At 35.9% G+C, this 15,574-nt stretch overlaps 1 long non-coding RNA gene across 1 annotated transcript in view; it reads left to right on the top strand.

Moving 5' to 3' along the window:
- LOC131411946 (uncharacterized) overlaps nucleotides 1–13,461 on the top strand; it is a 28,344-nt gene extending 14,883 nt beyond the window's left edge. The window contains exon 3 of the long non-coding RNA XR_009221677.1: nucleotides 13,364–13,461. This is a non-coding gene — a long non-coding RNA (uncharacterized LOC131411946). The remainder of the gene's footprint in view (nucleotides 1–13,363) is intronic.
- Nucleotides 13,462–15,574: the final 2,113 nt, after the last annotated feature.

Genomic DNA, 15,574 nt, shown 5'->3' with positions numbered 1-15,574 from the left:
ATAGAAGAAATTTTTAATTTTAATGAAGCCAAGCTTATCAATTATTTCTTTCATGGATCATGCCCTTGGTGTTTTTTATCTAAAAAATCATTACCATACCCAAGGTCATCCACATTTTCTTCTACATTATGTTTTTGGAGTTTTATAGTTTTGCACTTTACATTTAGCTATCTGATCTGTTTTGAGTAAAGTTTTGTGAAGAGTATAGGGCCTGTGTCTAGATTTATTTGTTTTTTGCATGGGGATGTCCAGTTGTTCCGGCATCATTTGTTGACAAGACTACACTTGCTCCATTGTACCACCTTTGCTCTTTTGTCAAAGGTCAGTTACTATATTTATGTGGGCCTATTTCTGGGCTTTCTATTCTGTTTCATTTATCTATTTGTCTATTCTTTTGCCAGTGCTATAATGGCTTGAATACTGTAGCTCCCCTATATTCCTAGTTTACTGAGAGTTTTTATCGGAAATGGGTGTTGGATTTTGTCAAGTGCTTTTTCTGCATCTATTGATATAATTGTGTGATTTTTCTTCATTAGCCTGTTAATATGGTGGATTACAGTAATTGATTTTCAAACGTTGAACCAGGTTGCATACCTGGGGTAAATCCCACTTAACTGTGGTGTATAATTGTTTTCATATATTGTTGGATTCTATTTGCTAATATTTTGTTGAAGATATTTGCATCTATTTTCATGAGAGATATAGGCCTATAGTTTTCTTTTCTTATAACATCTTCATCTGATTTTGATGTTAGGGTAATGCTGCTTTCATAGAATGAGTTAGGAAGTATTTCCTCTGCTTCTATCCACTGAAAGAGATTGTAGAGAATTGGTATAAATTCTTCTTTAAATGTTTGGTATAATTCACCAGTGAAGCCATCTGGACCTGGTGCTTTCTGTTTTGGAAAGTGTTTACTTATTGATTCAATTTCTTTAATATATATGTGCCTATTCATACTATTTCTTCTTGTATATTGGCAGATTGTGTCTTTCAAGGAATTAATCCATTTTATCTAGTTTATCAACTTTGTGGACATAGAGATGTCCATAGTATTCCTTTATTATCCTTTTAATGTCCATGGGATCTGTAGGGATGTTTGCTCTTTCATTTCTGATGTTGGAAATTTGTGTTCTTTCTCTTTTTTTCATAGTTAGGCTAACTAGAGCTTATCAATTTTATTGATCTTTTCAAAGAGCTTTTGGTTTCATTGATTTTCTCTATTGATTTTGTAATTTCAATTTCATTGATTTCTGCTCTGCTTTTTATTATTTTGTTTCTTTTCCTTACTTTGAACTTAATTTGCTATTCTTTTTCTAGTTTACTAAGGTGGAATCTTAGATTATTGATTTTAGATCTTTTTTTCCACTAGTATATGAATTGAATGCTATGAATTTCCCTCTAAGCACTGCTTTCACCGCATCCTCAAAACTTTAAGTTTAGATGAAAATATTTTTATTTAGTTCAAAATATTTTTTTATTTCTCTTGATATTTCTTCTTTAGCTCGTGTTTTTAGAACTACGTAGTTTAGTCTCCAAGTATACTCAACTTTTCAGCTACATTTTTGTTATTCAATTATAGTTCAATTCCACTGTCTAATGTTTGAGAGCAAACATTGTATGATTTCTGTTCTTTTAAATTTGTTAAAGTATGTTTTATGGTCCAGAATGTGTTGCATCTTTGTCAATGTTCCATGTAAGCTTCAGACGAATGTATAATCTGCTGCTGTTGGATTAAGTAGCCTGTAGATTTCAATTATATCTAGTTATGTATAGTGCTGGTGAGTTCAACTATGTCCTTACTGATTTTCTGCCTGCTGTATATGTCCATTTCTGATAGAAGGGTATTGAAGTCTCCACATATGATTGTGGATTCATCTTTTTCTCCTTGCAATTCTATCAGTTTTTGCCTCACATATTTTAATGCTCTGTTTTTATACACATACACATTAAAGATTTATATTTCTTCTTGTAGAATTAACTCTTTTATCATTATTTAATGCCTTTTTTTTAATCCTTGATAACTTTCTTTTCTTTTAAATCTGGTCTAAAATTAACATAGCTACTCCTGCTTCCTTTAGATTAGTGTTAACATGGTATCTCTTTCTCTATCCATTTACTTTTTATCTATAAGTCACTGTATATTTCAAGTGGATTTCTTGTAGATAACATACAGTTGGGTCTTGTTTTTTGATCCACTCTAAAAATCTCTATGTTTTAATTGGTGCATTTAGGTCGTTGGCACTCAAAGTGATTATTGATACAGTTGGATTAATATCTACCATATTTGTTACTGTTTTCTATTTGTTGCCCTTGTTCTTTGTTCCTATTGTGGTCTTCCACTCTTTTTCTGCCTTTTGTGGTTGTAATTGAGCATGTTATATGATTCCATATTCTCTCCTTTCTTAGCATATCAATTTCACTTCTTTTTTTAATTTTTTTTAGAAGTCGTCCTAGAGTTTGCAATATACCTTTACAACTAATCCAAATCCACTTTCAGATATCACTATACTGCTTCATGGGTAGTACAAACACCTTATAATAACAAAATAATCTTAATCAAAATAATTTTAATTCCTCCCTCCCATCCCTTGGATCATTGCTATTGATCATTTTACTTATACATAAGCATACATAAACATATATGAATATATTCTAAGATAATAGGAAATATACATATTATATTTGTCTCTCCCACTGGTTCCTAGCACAGAGCTCCTGAAATCCTTATAAATTCCTAAGTGACAAGAGCACTAGGAGCAGCTTTTTTTCTAATATTTGGTCTTTGACCGCGATTCCTGACACAGGGCTCCTAAATCCCTTGAGTTTCCTGGGCGATAGGAGTGTCTTTTGTTCTAACAAAACAACTCTTGGTGGGCTCCTGGATGGCTCCTAAATGGGGGCTGGTCACCAGAAAGACCAAGCCATGATTAGAAGCTTGGAATTTTAGCCCCATCCCCCATTCTCCAGATACGGAAAAAGGGTTAGAAATAGAGTTAATGATTGATCATGCCTATGTGATGAAGCCCCGTAAAAACCCCAAAAGTCCAAGGTTAAGAGAGCCTCCAGGTTGGTGAACACATCACTTGCCAGGAGGGTGGCACACATGGAGACAGAAGCTACTGCACTCGGGACCCTCTCAGACCTCGCCCTATGTATCTCCTCATCTGGCTGCTCATCTGTATCCTTTATCATATCCTTTAATAAACTGGTAAACCTAAGTAAGTGTTTCCCCGAGTTCTGTGAGCTCCTCTAACAAATTAATTGAACCCGAGGAGGGGGTTTTGGGAATTTCTAATTTACAATCAATCAGTCAAAAGCACAGGTGACAACCTGGACTTAAGATTGGCATCTGAAGTCAGGGACAGTCTTGTGGGACTGAGCCCTTAACCTGTGAGATCTGACACTATCTACCTGGATTGAGTTAAATTGTAGGACACCCAGCTGGTGTCACAGAGAATTGCTTGGTGGGAGAACAAATACCACGTATTTGGTGACCAGAAGTGAAGTGTTCTGTGTAAATAATAAAGAAGACATACAGGAAGGAAAACTGTTTTTTTTCCTAACACATATATAATTCATAATTGAATACATTGTTGCTATTATTATTTTGAACAGTTATCTTTTAGATCAGTTAAGAATAAGAAAAATAAAAGATTTTATTTTATCTTCACTTATTCCTTCTCCAATGGTCTTTAGTATGACTATGATATGCCTAGATGTAATTTTCTTTTGGCCTTTATCCTGTTTGTCATTCTTGGAGCTTCCTGGATATGTGGTTTGGTTTCTGACATTAATTTGGGGGAAATTCTCAGTCGTTATTGTTTATAACATTTCTACTGTTCCTTTCTCTCTTTCCTCTCCTTCTGCTATTCCCATTACATGTATGTTACATCTTTTGTAGTCGTCCCACAGTTCTTCCATATTCTGTTCTGGTTTTTTTCAGTCCATTTTCTCTTTGCTTTAGTTTTGGAGGTCTCTGTTGAGATATTCTCAAGCTCAGAGATTCTTTCCTCAGCTGTGTCCAATTTACTAATAAGCTCCTCAAAGGCATTCTCCCATTTCTGTATAGTGTTTTTTATCTCTAGTATTTCTTTTTGGTTCTTTCTTAGAATTTCCATCTATCTACTTATATTGTCCATTCTTGCACGCTGTCTGCTTTATCCATTAGAGCCCTTAGCATATTAATCATAGCTGTTTTAAAATCCTGGTTGTATAATTCCAACATCCCTGCCATATGTGAGTCTGGTTTTGATGCTTGGTCTGTCTCTTCAAACTGTTTTGTTTTGTTTTGTTTTTTGCCTTTTAGTATGCCTCATAATTTTTTCTTGATAGCTGGACATAATGTACTGGGTAAAAGGAGCTGCTACAAATAGGCCTTTAATAATGTGGTGGTGGTAAGGGGAGAGGGGAGGGGAAGCATTCTATAATCCTACTATTCTGTCTCAGTCCTTTAGTGAGCCTGTGCCTCTGGACTGTGAACTTCACAAGTGCTTCTGTTTCCCCACCCCCTTTTTAGGTGGGACAGAATGGCTAGAGTGGGCTGGAGTTGGGTATTTACTTTCATCCACGTGAAAGGTTAGAGCCAATTGGAGTTAGATATTTCCCTTCCATGAAGTCAGTTAGGCTCTGATAAAATCCCAGCATGTTAGGCTCTGGTCAAATAGTTTCTCCTGAGGGCAGACTTGTAAGAAGAACAGAATGTTCTGGTTTACTTCAAAATTGTTCCTTTTACCCTCCCTCTTCTGGAAGTACAAGGAGATTTTTCTCTGATATTCACTATGAGAACCTGCTAGAGCTCCAGGAAGTAAAACTCAGGAAAGTTTGCACATCTTTCCTCCCAACCCCATGATTAGGTCCGTCTGGAGTTTTTGCCTCAAAGTTGTCCACACTGAGCTTCCAACAATTACTCAGTTACAGCTCAGGTTTCCCTATCCCAGCACTGGTTCCCCAGGAGGTTTATCCTCATGGGTTTCTGCTCTGGTAAGTTGTGATTCCCTGTATTGGCCACTTTGTCTCTCCAATTTTGGAGGCAGTTGTGGGTACTGTGACCTCACTTCTCTTACATATCTAAGAAGAGTTGTCGATTTTTCTGTTTGTTCAGATTTTTACTTGTTGTTAGGATAGAGTGGTGACTTCCAAGCTTCTTACACGCTGGACTGGAAATTGGAAGTTCTTTTAATTCTTTGTTCACTTTTAATAAGAAAAAAAAATCTGTCTTATCATAGATATAAAGAAATTTTGTATTTTATATTCAAGATATATATATGACATGAAAATTCTAATTAGAAAATAAACACCATAGGGAATGTTAAATTTGGAGCTACTTCCTAAACACACTTCTATCCCTTGAAGGTTAGAGCAAAGACATCTAACTAGTGCCACCTATGTCATTTGGGCTCTAACTTCTGTTTCTTTATCAAGAAAGTTCATCTATAAAAGAAATCTAAAAGATAAAAGTGAGTAATAAAAGATCATGCTTTATACTGACAATCTGTAGCTCAGATTTATTGTTAAAAGTGCTAGCAGGGCACAAGACACTTGTAGATAACACCAAGTGAAATGGATGATCTTGATACACTTTGACCAAACCTATTTAAAGAAAGCATTGAGTTTGGCAGGATGGGGTATATGTCATTGCCCTTCTGAGAACAATTTATCTCATCTAATAGTACAGTTAAGCCTATAGCATTCCTTAGCAATAATCAGTGCCGAGTATTCCAGAAATCCCAATCTCCCATGCATAATTCAGGAAAACAAATGGGTGCTTTTAGATTTTCTTTAGTGTAAAATCTAGATCTAGACTTACTATTTTATAAACTCAATGTCCGCACTTCACCGCTATATAAGAGATACATTTATTTACCACCAATTCGAGGCCTAGGTGCTTTATCCTTTACTTGCCTGCTTTATGATTTTGTAGTACTTCTTTTATAGAAATACCAATATTAAACATACATGGACAATCTAGATTTTATACCAATAAGCATATTCATCTAAGTACTTATTAGACATAGTTAAAGTGAGGCACATTACATTTTCTCTTCTAACATAGTGAAATTAGGTCTATCAATTCCTTCACTATCAGAATAGCATAGTAGACATACAGTAGGAGTAGGATTTAGCAAATCTGTTTCAAGTGCTGCTTATCACTGTTTGTGTAATCTTGGACGAGTTACATACCTTCTCTCAGGACCTCACTGTCAACCACATTTGTCAACAGGGTAATTTTAGCCCCTGTGCTATTTAGCCCATAGGCTGATTATGATTTTCAAATCTTTTGAAAAAAAGTCAAAAGCCTTTGCATTTGATCCTGACTCTGTGAATTTATCCTAAAAATCAGTATTCAATCCCATCATTTTGTGGGTCGCTAAGGGTGTGGCTTTTGATCATGAGCAGCGTTAGTTGCTCCTTTCTGTCACTGTCTTGATCCTCACAAGTTCTCGGCTCATTAGTTAATGAACTACTTAACCATGCTGCTGCCAAACCCTTGTGTTTGGCACCTGGCCTCTCATAGTTCTCTCATCCCCACAACACTATAAGATGCTTGAGGCCAAGAAACCAGGTGGTACAACCAATCTGCAATTTCATCTGGAGCTGGGATTTTTTTCTTGCACATTCCTCAGTGTCAGTGTTTTTCACATGCCCAAGGTCAGCATGTCCACCAGGATGATTGATCTTGTTTTCACTCCAGAAGAGTAGTTCTTGACCTCAATGGAGCTTTAAAAAGTGCTGATGTCCCACTCTCAGATTCTGATTTCATTGGTCTGAAGTGCGGCTTAGACATGATAATTTTGTAAAACTCCCCAGGATAATCTAACGTGCTTATTAAGAACTGCTAATCTAGAAGATTCTAGAAAGTCTGAAAATGAGAGACATTGTGTTACTATGCCTTAAAGAAACTAATTATATTTTTTACATTTGCGTAGAAAGTCCCAATTTTCAGGCACAGAAAATTACTGGAAGATGCCTACTGTTTTCTCCATGAATTCAAGTAGATAGAAAATAATTCATATCTTAGAAACTGTTCACCCTCTGATTTCACTGTAATAACAGTAATTGATTATAACTGCTAAATACAAGGCAGACAAATATGTTATATTTTGGCCTTCTGGGACATTTGAAATCCTGAGAGAGAGAGAAACAGTATATGAGAGAAAGTTATTTCACATACTACTGAACATTTTAAATAGCTTTTTTGAAACTAAGGTAGGATGTGGTATAATACATGTATATTTGTGAGTAATGATATGTAATAGTAATATTCTTTGCTGATGTGTTTGTTGGATATGATCAAGGGCTGAGGTTTGTGAACAGATTTGGAATGAATAGTTTTTACCTTAGTTTTCATTCATGTGCTAAAATACATTCAGTTCCTTGTTGGTGTGAATGGCACATACATGATGTCCTTAGATAACAGATGTAATTGCATATAGGACATGTGGCTGACTATATGATGGGCTTGAGGAATAACAATATTATATGATGAGTTCGTCTGGGCCCAGATACCCTTACTGGGAAAAAAATCCCAAAACTGGAAAATTTCTACTTATAGAATTTTTTTTTCAGAGAGGTTCAAAGAGCAGATATGTGTCATGTGGGAACATTGATTAACGTATCAGTACCAATTGTGACATCAGATTATCTAACTTTCACCTAGCGGAACACTGGGATGTGAAGGAATAAGGCATGGTAGGGAGATATTTTGATTGGGAGTTTGGATATAAGAAGTTCCAGAATATAGAACATACTTCAAAGAGAGTACCAGATGTTACCTGATAACAGCGAGAAGGGCAGGTGGGAGAGGGGAGTATGTCAAGGAGATGGGTAGGAGCTCAGGGATCTGAGCAACCAAATCTCAGAATAAGAGTTGGGGTATGGAGTTGGAGAGAAGGAAGGAAAGAATAATCTCCTATTTTATGTTTAGAAGTAGCGGAGTATTGGGAGTAAAAAAAAAAGAATGTAAAAGCTAATAATAATATATTATAGTATTATATAATATTATTATATATAGTATTATATATAGTATATATATTATTATATAATAATAATAATGGTTACTGATATCCATTAATGCCTTTAATAGTGAGTAAGAATTTTATGGCAAGGAGAGACTGAGATTGAGAGATAGTTGACACTTTGCAAGAATAATTGACTTGGGGTTAGCAAAAAAATTAAACTTCCCCTCAGTTCAAAAAAGACTTTTCCTCTTTTAACCACCCGTGGCCTCTCCTTGCCTGCTCATCAATTCTTATCCTGTTTCTGTTGCATATGATACTGTATCCCAGCTCTAGTGTCTGCCCGCCTTGAGAGTCGTGGCATCTCATTCATCGTTTATTTCCCTGGTCTTTACACAGTCCCCGACATAGAGCAGGCTTTCAGTAAATACTGACATGAACTGACCTGAAAGCACCCTGTCTCCACCTTGATCTGGTTTTCTAAGTTGAGTAAAATAAGGCATAATCATTGTTTCTCTATAAAGCACAGAGAGCAGAAAAGCATTGCTTCAGAGCCTCAAGCAATGCACTATTTTTCCACAAAGAGCCAGCATTTTGGTTATAAACTGCATTTACATCTATTAATTCATGATGGCCTAATTAAAGTAGCAAATATGTTTGAAAGCAAACTAAAGTAATAGCCACGAATAATTGTTTTGCTTCCTGTCATACTGATAGAGAGAAAAGGAGAAAGCACTTTTTTCTTTTCCTTAGATAAAATGCTTGGTCTCAGTGTCAGTGGTTTCATGTATTAAAAATCTTAACATTAATATTGAAAAAATGGCATCATTGGGGCCGGCCCGGTGGCGCAAGCGGTTAAGTGCGCGCACTCCGCTGCGGCGGCCCGGGGTTCGCTGGTTCGGATCCCTGGCGCGCACCGACGCACTGCTTGGTAAGCCATGCTGTGGCGGCGTCCCATATAAAGTGGAGGAAGATAGGCACCGATGTTAGCCCAGGGCCGTCTTCCTCAGCAAAAAAAGAGGAGGATTGGCGGATGTTAGCTCAGGGCTGATCTCCTCACAAAAAAAAAAAAAAAAAAAAAAAAAAAAAAAAATGGCATCATTGAATCTATTAGTAATCTGGACCACAGGAGAACTTGCAAGTTGCTGCTAAATACACGGCATGTTTTAATAACTATAATCAGCTAAGCTACTTAAGTGAGTGATATTGTTTAAATTAGGAAATTAAAAGTTTGAATTATTTTTCTGTAAATTTGCTCCTGCTTCTTAAGGAAGCTAAAAGCTTGTTGGATGCCGAAATTCTCCATAGCCACTGATTGTATGCTGTTTACAATCAATCTACAACTTGCTTATCTGCTTCCAATAAAATATTAATGCAATCAAACCTAAACTGTTTTCTTTCACATTTATCTTCTCATCCTGGGTCAGGCTATAAAGCTCTTTTATTAAAATGAGCCAAGCTGTTTAACTGCACATATGTAAGTTTGGAAATCTCATCCTAATGCGTTCAAAAGGTTTTTTGGGATTGGGACCTCATTGTCTAGAACTATGATTTTCAACAATGTATTTATCGTTGCTACATTTATGTCCTAGCACAGTTGTGCTAGGCAAGATGTAGATTACCACGGGGTATAGGATAAAATCTCTGACACTTGCAGTGTGATCTGGAAGATGTGTACAGAGAGTAAGAATACTATAAAACAATGTGTTCTCAAAAGAGTGCTACGGGCCATCGTTTCTAAAGAGGAATGGTTTTCATTGAGGGTCTAGGGTAGTGTCAGAATGCACAATGTGGGAGAGCAGGGCAAGAAATGGAGGCAGTAGTGTGTAAACACTCCTCACCTCCAAGTGACTTAGATCCTGTCCCTTATTCAAAAGTAGAGAGCCATTGTAAAAACAGTTTAAGAGGGAAATCTTGTGTATGTTGAAACGGCCAAGTATCAGATTAGAAAATTTTGTCGTACTTGAGCTGAAGTTCTTAAGACTGGAAATTAGACAGATAAAAAGCTAAAAGGCAAGGCCTTCCATCCAGCTGCAGAAAAGGAAAACAAAAATTAAAACAAAACAACACAACAACAACAAAACAAGAACAAATTTTGGGGAATGATTATGACCTAGAATAAATGACCAGGAGTAAGTGAAATGAAAATTATGAAAGAAGTCCCACACAAATGGATTTAAAGCATTTTTGAAATTCAAAGCTAAGAAGAGTTTTTGTCTCAAAAATAAATCCCATGAGGGCCTAGATGGTGATGGCAGAGCTTTGATTCTCAGACATCACAGAGATTATACTGGGCCTAAGACTTCCTTTCCCTGGATGTGACTAGAACAATCCTAAACTTCCTTGATGGTCACAGAAATTCCATATTTAGTAGCAAGAGAAACCCAAAACTCACTTCATACTATGTCCTGCCATGTGTGATAACAAAATGGGGTAACTGGCTTCACCGTTTTAAGCAGTTGATGGATTACACCAGTTAAATAGCTTGTCACTTCATTCAAACAAATAGTCTGATTGATTTTGATACAAAAACTAGTATCTTACTAAATATCCTTTCGGTTTATGCCTCATGTCAAATCAAAATACAAAGACCACCATAACTGAGTAAACAAAGTTGAGTTCAAGATTGTTGGGCAAAGAAGAGCTACATCACTTAAGAAATAAGTTTTGTGGTTCTCTCTGAGCAGAAATGTAAAGGGCTGGCTTAGGGTTTCTCAACAGTGGCACTATTGATATTTTGGACTGGATAATTTTTTGTTGTGAGTTTATATATGCGTGGGTACCCTATATATTATTAAGATGCTGAGGAGTATCTCTGGTCTCTACCCACTAGCTGTATGTTATCCCATCCTGCCAGATGTGACAATCAAAACTGTCTCCAGACATTTGCAAATGTCCCCTTGTGGGAAAAGTCACCCATGGTAGACAATCACTGGGCAAGATAAAGGAATAAAAGAAGAATACCAGTTTAGGCAATATTCTGAGTTTAAGTCTTGGGTTCACTTATGAATCAGATTGTAAACTCTTTTTTACAAATGGTCTTTATATGATTTAAATCTCAAAGGAAGAGTACAGCTCTCAAAGAGGTCAAGGATGAGATAAATAAGGCTGTAACAGGCATTCGGATGTGCATGATAGAGGCTTGAAAAATTTTTTAACAGCCCACTTTATGGACCCCTATTGTCCCTGAAAATACAGAAGAGGGCAGCATTGGGTTTTACGTTAATAGCCTCCAGGTCTTCACCACTAGATACATTATTACAAGCAGATGTTCTATGAAGTGGATTTAGATAAATGTTCTGGTATTCAGTCTGAGTAGAACAGAAGCAGTTTATTTTCCTTTTGTTGAAGAATTAGTTTTTGTGCCATCTGACAAGAAAGCAGTTATGCAGCATCATTTAAGACTCCAGAGACCAGACATCTGAAGACATGAGATGAATAAGAATAACTACAGTCATATAAGATGGGACTAGAAGGCACTTCAGAGCCAGCACTGAAGATTCCTCAATCTTGACAAGGAGAATAAGTCCCAGAGACCTCTAGCGTCTATTTTTAATAACCAAGTTGCTCTCCCTTTTAATTTGTGTATGGATTATTCAACTATCTCTGTAGTATTACTCCACGTGCAGCAGGAAATGCTAGCAATAGCATATACTCTTCCTCGGCATACTAGTAAGAAAACTAGGGCCAGTCTATTATCCAAAAACATCTAAGCCAGTGTACTCGATCTAGTTTGTTGTGCCTCTAGGGCTTATGCAGTAGTATTTACCACAAGCCAATGTTAGAGTAACTTTTGGATTAGTGGCTTTCCTTTAATATCCTGGATTTCCCCATTCACATGTAACAGCATCATCTTGATGAGATAAGGAAATATGCTATAAAAGCTAATATAATATGCAAAACTAACATTATGAATTTCTCCACTGTTTGAAATGATATCATGATAAATCTCAATATTATAAAAGGATTTCTGGATGTGTCTGGTTTAAATGAAGTATTTTCATGACAGGTGAAATGGCTTAGTGTAGGATATCATCTGAAAATCCGATTTAATCCCTGCCTACTTTTATATACTGATACAAATTTGCATATGCAATATATTTGCGTATCACCATAGGCACTGTAGAAATGGTTAGAACTGGTTGATCCACACGTTCCTCCCTTCTTGCTAATATATCTATTGTCTTTAACTTCCTTCATAGTCTCCTGCATCCAGTCACCCATCCTGGCCAGCCTACATAAGAACCACCATTGATAGCTATCTTTTCCCAAACTTCTTTCTCTGTCTTGTTTACCTTTCTCCTTTTAAAGACATACTACCTAGTCTAAATTCCATTCAACCTAAGGATTCCTTTCTTCGTCATGCACAAACTCCCCCTACATCTTCTGTCTCTTCCTTAGATGGCCCTTCACTTCACATTAACAGACACTTGGCTTTCTCCCTTCAGGACATTTCCCATTGAGACTGGTGGAAGGCATCCCATTTACTTCTCTGAACTAATACAGAATTTTACTGTTACCAATCTAAACTTCTGATTTTGATATTAGTTCATTTACACTATGCTCTCCACATTCTTGTTGTAATCACACCCAAACTTCAATGAATAAATATATTTTAACAATTTGTATGAAAAGGCAAAATGTTCTACCAGTTTTTTATCATAAACTTAATAGTAGCAACAATTTGGAATTACTACCTCCATAAAGCTAATTTGTTTGGAGATTGCAAAAATAGACATAGGTGTAGAGAAATAGATTTTAGCTCCCAATTTATTTTGAATTTCAATGTCCGAAGTTGCTTAAGCTCTGACAACCACATTTAAAGAACAGATGTCAAAAGCCCAAGACTGTAGAGAAGAAGAGAGCCAGAATGGTGGATATATCTGGAAAGTATATCAAATAAGAAAGATGTTGTTGTAGTCATTACGCTTTTTCTATTTAGTTATATTTCTATCTATTAAGTTTGGACATGTATTTCTCTGTGTATAAGTAGGAAAGAGACCTATGAAATAGTTAGGAAAAAAGAATAAACTGTATCAAGGGCAGGAAGGAATTGGCAGGTAGCTAAGCATAGTAACCAGGCAGAAAAAGGGTCCAACAAGGAGCTCCAGTATGATGGATCAACCACATGCAATAAAAGGAGAGTTTATAACACAGATTCAGTGTCTCCCTTTCTGAGAGATAAAGCCTCTGGATGACCGTGCTAGCAACAATGCATTGCTAATAAGTCCCACTGACTAAGAGGAAACATTCTTTGGACAAGGCTTCACGGATTTAGGGAGAATCTGGGGAGGTACCAAGAAAGAATTTGAAAGTGAAGAGAAAAGTTGAACAAAAGAAAAGACCTCCTAAATTTTGTGCTAATGCCTGGAGCCTTGTAATTATCGGTTACTTACTTCAAATTCCAGGTGATGGTATAACCCGAGCATTTTCAACAGAAGAGTTGAAGAAATTGGCAATGGTTAGCTCTGAAAATAGAAGACGTCAATAGCCATCATCAAAACTAAAGGACTGGCATAAAGAAATGAGATTAGACCAACCAGTACCATCCTTAGACCCATTCAAGGAATCCCCCTGCTCTGCGCCATGTGATACAGGGGGCCCTGCATATCACACACGTGCACAAAATAAATGTATTAGATGACACTCAGGCACCTCTATCACTCGGAATCTGGCACGTAGTGCTGGCACAGTACAACCCATAACCCAAACATTTGTTCTTCTGACTAAGTCTTTCAGGCCTAGAAGAAATTCTTTATCACATTTCTTGCCCTGCATCTTTGAAACGAAAGGCAACTGTGTCTGAAGGTTTGAACTGTGCTGCTAACCCCTTTGTAGGTGACTGCTTTGAACTAAAAGGTGAATTTCAGCTGTGGAAACACTTGAGTAAGAGCAGAAAAAAATTTAACTTGTGACTCCTTCCTCTCCAATAACAACAATGCAATATAGTCTTGCAAAATGGAGTATCTTTGGCTGGTCATGCTAAGCATTTTTTTGCTTGCTTCTCTTTTTCCAATCTGTAGTTCTGGAGATAATCACCAAAATAAAACAATTAGATTTATTTTAGACAAGACATGAGATGCAATAGGAAAAAAAAGTGAAACAAGAGCGATCTTCTGTAAAAAGTGAATCATGGTCTTTGGCAGAAACTAGACTTGAGTGATTTGCATTATCCACATTACTTGGTATAAACTGTAATTTATTTTTAATAATATCATTAAAAGCTTAGCAAAAAAAAATGTTAACAAATCTGAATGGAAAAATTGCAACAGAAGTAACATTCCAATGAAAAAATAAGATAATTAGAGCAAGAAATGAACACCATGCCCATGACTACGAAGAATAAGATTCACGTACAAATAATCTCAACACTGATTTCTATAGAGAATAATACTTTCTGGCAATTATAGATCGAAGTATGTGAAGAGAAATTGAAACAAATTGGGCACCATACTGCTATTTTCATTTTCTTTATAATATCCTAGCATTGAAAAATTTGAAAGAAGAATGCAAGCAATAATCTAAGGAACCGTATATGGCCTTACAGGATGGTGAAAATGGCAATCTGAGATAACAACTTATAAGACGTAATTAAAATACTTTGTAATAGTTTCTGTGAGGATGTGACTTTACTATTTGCTACCCCATTATAATGTTTGAACATATTATTTAAAATCTATAATTTCCTTTTAAACCTAACTTTCAATTTAAGAATTTTATTAACAATTCCAGTGGCTATGGTCTCAGTAGGCTACGATTTTCCATATTGAAATTACAAAATAACTAAGAACTGTAATAACTCAATGAGAGATGTTGGGAGCTGAGTGTGATGAGAGGGGATTATCTAAAAAAGAAGCATGAGGGAACTTAGAGTGATGGAAATATCAAATAACTTCATTATTTTGGTGGTTACATGACTTGAAACATTTTGTCAAATTCATCAGTTGTACATTTAAAAAGGGTGACTATCGCTATTTGTAAAGTATACTTCAATAAAATTGACTTGAAAAAAGATGGCAACATCTGTTCTTTGAGCTCTAATACATAATACATAATAATATACCATTATTTCAATAAATGATCTAAAAATCATTTGATTGTTTTTAAAGTTGTTTAAGGTGGTACTACTGTCAAGAAAACAAAAATACCTTAAAATTGTGATTACAACAACCAATGACGTTGATAAAATGAAAGCTCAGATTGCATAGAATTAACATAATTTATGAATTATGCCAGTCTTAATTTATTAATCATCTAAACACCACTGACCCATCGATATTGAATATCCAAACAGGATGAAATTAAACTTATTCACAGTTTACATTTTGCCATCTTTTACTCCACTAAAAATGGTATCTTAATACATACATTTCCATTTTTCTATTATGTAGACATTTTTCAGAGCAGGAAAACAGAAAATATTTTATGTATCAATTGTGGCAATTTGACTGTAACTTTTAGACAAAGGGTACATGGGCCTCCATGTGTTCTCACCACAGGTCCCACAAATGTTAGAAGCAGGTCTGAGGCCCCCTTAATCTATAAGCCTATTTATTAGGGAAGTAATTTCAGTTCTAAGTAAAAAAGAACATGTTAGCCATTGGTGCTGCCCCAAACCA

The sequence above is a fragment of the Diceros bicornis genome, chromosome 12 (assembly GCF_020826845.1).
Source record: "Diceros bicornis minor isolate mBicDic1 chromosome 12, mDicBic1.mat.cur, whole genome shotgun sequence".
Taxonomy (NCBI): domain Eukaryota; kingdom Metazoa; phylum Chordata; class Mammalia; order Perissodactyla; family Rhinocerotidae; genus Diceros; species Diceros bicornis.
The sequence above is the reverse complement of the archived record's forward strand: the minus strand, read 5'-3'. Positions and strand labels throughout refer to the sequence as shown.